Raw genomic sequence first — 4,834 nt, 5'->3', positions numbered from 1 at the left:
ATTTCCTTGGGTTTTCTGGCTTTTAGAGGCACCCATGTTCCTTGTCTTGTGGCCCTACCCTCTTCAAGCTGGCATTGTTTGGCTGAGTCCTCATCCTGCATCTCTCTGGCTCTCTTTCTTCGCTCTCCCTTTCCCCTTGCAAAGATTCGCGATGACATTGGGCCCACCAGGGGAGTCTAGGATAACTTTGCTTTGTCAATCTCAATTGCTTCTGCAAGACTCATTCCTTTCGTCAGGTAAGGGGACATGTTTACAGGTTCCAGGGATCAGGATGTGAACATCTTTCGTGGAGAAGTCATTCTGAGACCACATTTAGCTCTGCCTATGGATCAGACACTGTCAGCCACAAGAGAGAGAAAGACGAATGACTCTGGCCCATGGATTAAGGGAAATTTCAATGTACTGGGGAGATAATGGGCAGTCACAATGTGCCAGGCATGGGTCTGAGTCCTCCAAGTTCATTGACTGGCCAGGATTTCTAGCCTGTCTTGAGTATGGAGCAGAGTGATAGGGCAATGGGGTGTTCTTAGAGGATCTTGGATGACAGGAGGCAGAGGGCAGAGTTCACTGAAGGACACTCAAAAGCTGTGGAATGGGGCTTTTTATCCTGTTTTGCTAAGTAGGGCAGTGCCTTGATTTGGCTTTTGAGGCAGTATGAAAGCCAAACAAAGATGATGACAAGATAGTGGCTGATATCTATTCAGAAATGAAGAGATGGGTGCTATAAAATAATAAGAGAGTCCAGGCTCAGAAGGAGCCAATCTCAGAGGCGCGTGAGAACCAGGGAGGATAGCAGAGCTCCCGGGAGGCCAGCATTCTCAGCAGCTCACAGTCCACTTGTTGCCTCCCTGTCCTCACACGATCTCAGATGAAGGGATGTCATTATTCTCTCTACGGATGAGAAGACAGAGTCTGAGCAAGAGTGTGCTGTGTTTAGGATGCTGTGACTTCCCCTGGAGAGTGTGCTTTGATGGAGGAAGGGCCGGAGAGAAGTGCTTGCCTAGGTGGGTGGGCTAGGGCGCCTCCCCTCTGCAGCCCACAGGCAGGGAGCCCTGGTATCCTCAGAGCTCCTGGCTATATTTGCTGTGATGTGATTGGCAGCTGCGGTTGGGGGGGTCAGTGGGGCTGTTTCTGTGTCTTCCAAATGGAAGGAAACAGGGCGCTTTTCCACCATGGGGCTATGGGAAGGCGGTGAAAAGCCCTTGCAAATCTGCAGCCTCACAGGCTGCAACCTTCAGGTTTCCAGGTTGCACATTTGACCTTGAAAACGCACGTGGTCATTCTGACTCTTCCTGAGTTGGCCTCCTTTTAGGAATGGAGGTGAAAAAGGGTCTGGTACACCCCAGGCCTTACTTTAATGGACATAACTCTGCTCTGACTTCACTAGAGGGGGACTAGTGCCACTGAGCACCAAGGGTGCACACACTGGTGGCAGCACTGGAAGCATGTCTCTCCTTCTGCCTCCAGACAGTGCCTGAGGGCGTGAATTGTGGAGGTGTCATTAAGTTAAATCATCCTCTTTCTGGGTGACTGCATGGGGACTTGGATCTTGCTAGTGGCCAATAGCAGCCACCAGGCTACACGGGCGGTGACTGGGTTCTCGGAAAAAGGAGTGTCATCTGCTGTGACACCCCCGTGGGGCTCTTCCTGTCCAGGGGGTCCTAGCCCTGCGGGGAAGCTGTGCTGTTGTCCCAGTCCCCTGTGATGCTGTGTGCCTGTGTGTGTGTGGAGATGAGCCTTGAGGACAGTCCCCTTTATATAGCTTCAAGTCACTGTGATAGCGGAGCCTCCCCATTCAGAGTTGTTTTTTAAAATTAGTTTTATTTGTTTAAGAATTTACATATAGTAAAATGGGGCTGGAGGTGTGGCTCAAGTGGTAGAGTGCCTGTTTGCAAGCATGAAGCCCTGAGTTCAAACCCCAGTCCCACCAGAAAAAATACAACCCCCCCAAAAAACATACAGACAAAAAAAGAATTTACTTATAGTAAAATGGACTCTTTTTAGGGTGAAAGTTCTAAAAGTTTTAGACACACAAATAGATTCACTTAACTGCCTCCAAAGCGGGATCCACCAGGGACTTTTCTCCCCAGAGCTCCCTGTGCCTTCTCTCTGCAGTCACCCCCAACCCAAAACCACTGACGTGCTCTGATTCTGTCAGCTTCATTCAGGGATTGGTGTCTGAAAAGGTGGCTCCTTGTTTATTGCAGAGCAGCAGGCCATGCCTTGCGTGGCATGCCACAACTGGCCACCATTCTCCTGCAGAAGGACCCTGCTTATCTCCAGGTCTTGGCTGTTACACACAAGGCTGTAGACACCCGCAGGTAGGCTTTGTGGGAGCACAGATTGGGTTTTACTTGGGTAACTATAAATATACAGAAGTACGTGGTTGGGTCCAGGAAATATCCTGTCTTCAGAGGGTTGCTCCACACTGTGTGACAGTACATGACAGTACGGCTTCACTGGGGTTTGGTGTCACCAAACGGTATTCCTTTCCCATTATTAAAAAAATTATATTTAAAAACTGAATACATTCATGTTGTACAAAATGTTTTGATGTACAGAGACACAGCGATACAATCACAACAGGTAAGTAACTTACCATGTCCATCACCAGCTTCAGGGTCCTTCTTTTTTTGTGTGTGATAGGTACAGCTGAGACCTCTTAGAAAATTTCTAGTTCTCGTGCTGTGCGTTGGGGCTCTAGCTTTATCCGTCGTGCACCATGCAGCTGGGGAAGCTCTGATCTGCTGCTTCTTCCCCTGCTCCCACCTCTGGGAAGCTCCTCTACACTCTGTTCAGTTCTTAAAATTTTGTACAGAAGCCAGATCTGCTTATTTCACTACTGCAATGCCTCGCCTCATTCTTATGGGTGTGACTGTCATATTGCATGTGTCTCCAGAGTCCTCCTGGCCTTCTGAAGTGTTCTGGTGCTAGAGGGCTCCCCTTCCTCCCTGAGTCTTCTCCCTTGTGTTCCTTGTCCCTTGTGGGGGATCTACCTCAGTCTCTTCTGCAGCTGAGCTCAGATGTGGCTCCCAAGGAACTCAACTTGCTCTGGCATTTTAGGTCTTTTTACTGAAGTGTTTTGGCAGGGTGGGAATAAAAATTCTTAAACAATTATGTTTCTGTGTGACCTATTTCTGTTTTTTTGAAATGCAGGTAAAGGAAAACGGTCCTGATATTGCGCCCTGTCACTTCCTAGCTCTGCTGAGCATTTGTCACATAGGCATGCATCTTTATAAAACCTCAGGCATCTTTTATGGGAAAGGTATGTGACTGTGTTGCTGGGGAGCAACCTAGGAACTTACCGTCTGTGTTGCTGTCCTACTGATGTTTTAACAAAGCACCGTCAACTTAGTGGCTTAAAACAGCACCTGTCTATTATCGTGTAGTGCTGGAGGTGAGGACTCCTAGAATCTGTATGTGGGCAGTGCTGCGTTCATTCTGGAGGCTTCCAGGAAAGCTCCATTTTCTCGCCTTTTTTTTTTTCCTTTCAGCCTCTAGAGGCTTTCCACATTCTTTGGCTCGGGGCCTCCTCTCTCCATTTTCCAACTCCTAGGTGGTGTTGTCCCATGTCTAACTCTGACACTGACTCTCCTCTCTCCTTATCACGGCCCTGATGATTACATTGGGATCACCCAAATAACCCAGGATAATTTCCCATCTCAGTGGCCTGGTCTGATCATATTTGCAGAGCCCTTTGCTATGTAAGTAAACATAGTCACAGGCTCTGGGAATTAGGGAGTGATATCTCTGTGGGGACTGTCTACCCTGAGTACCATGTTTATTTTCAACTACTTCAGGGGGTTGAAGATAGTTTGGTGTTAATTTTTCTTTGGCTTCTGTTCTAGCCAGAGACTAGAGTAGGTGGTCCATTTTTGGAGATCTATTTTATGGCCCTAAGTATAATCTTCCTGAAATGTAAACATTTCACAAGCACCAGAGAAAAACATGTATTCTGCTGTGCCACCATGCAAACCAGGTCAATCTGCTGGAAGACGTGGTTCCATCTTTGATATCTTGGCTGATTTTCTATCTACTTTTTGAGGTAGAGGTGCTGAAATTTTGGATGTAATAATGGGTTTTTATTTCTACTTTTCATATCTGTTAATTTTTTGCTTCATGGACTTTGGGCTCTGTCATTAGGTTTGCAAACATTTAGGATGGTCATATATTCTCAATCACTGACCCTTTCTTTATAAACGAGCCTCTTAATTCTTGGTCATTTTCTTTGCTTTGAAATTGATAGCATTGTGTCACCTTAATCAACTCCGTTTCTTTTTATAGAGCTGTTGCTTGGACATGGTCTCCAACGTGTAGGCTTAAGCAATCCTCTTGCCTCAGCTTTGCAAGAAGCTGGAATTACAGGGAGACATCTCTATGCCAAACTTAAGCCTTATTTTTAAGAGTGAAAGTTAGAAATACATAGTCCAGAACAAATATGGAAAGCTCCAGGAATTTGCAAGTCATCCTTGTGCAGAGGCCATACAAATCTGTGTATTGTTCTTATTTTATTACATGTGCTGCCGAAGCGAGCACCATCATCTCCATTTTAAGCAGACTTAAATAACAAAAATAATTGTCTTCACATTTCCCCATGTGGCTAACCTTTCCCATATTCTTTGTGCAGATGTGGGCTTCTACCTGCTGTCATTTCCTTTTGCTTGAAGGACTTCCTTTAGCACTGCTTATGGTGCAGTTTTACTGGTGGTAATAGTTTTAGCTTTTGCATGCCTCCAAAGCTATTTTCTCTTCATACTTTAAAGCACTTTTTTGCTGAGTAAAGGATTCTAGATAGACAGTGATTTTCCCCCAATAATTTAAAGACTTGAGCCAT

General features: G+C 46.1%; 1 non-coding gene across 1 annotated transcript; it reads right to left on the bottom strand.

Moving 5' to 3' along the window:
- Nucleotides 1–4,432: 4,432 nt before the first annotated feature.
- On the bottom strand, nucleotides 4,433–4,536 carry LOC141425235 (U6 spliceosomal RNA). The gene has a single exon (XR_012450320.1). It is a non-coding gene; the product is annotated as a U6 spliceosomal RNA (small nuclear RNA).
- Between the last annotated feature and the right edge of the window lie 298 nt (nucleotides 4,537–4,834).

The sequence above is a fragment of the Castor canadensis genome, chromosome 7 (assembly GCF_047511655.1).
Source record: "Castor canadensis chromosome 7, mCasCan1.hap1v2, whole genome shotgun sequence".
Lineage (NCBI taxonomy): Eukaryota > Metazoa > Chordata > Mammalia > Rodentia > Castoridae > Castor > Castor canadensis.
The sequence above is the reverse complement of the archived record's forward strand: the minus strand, read 5'-3'. Positions and strand labels throughout refer to the sequence as shown.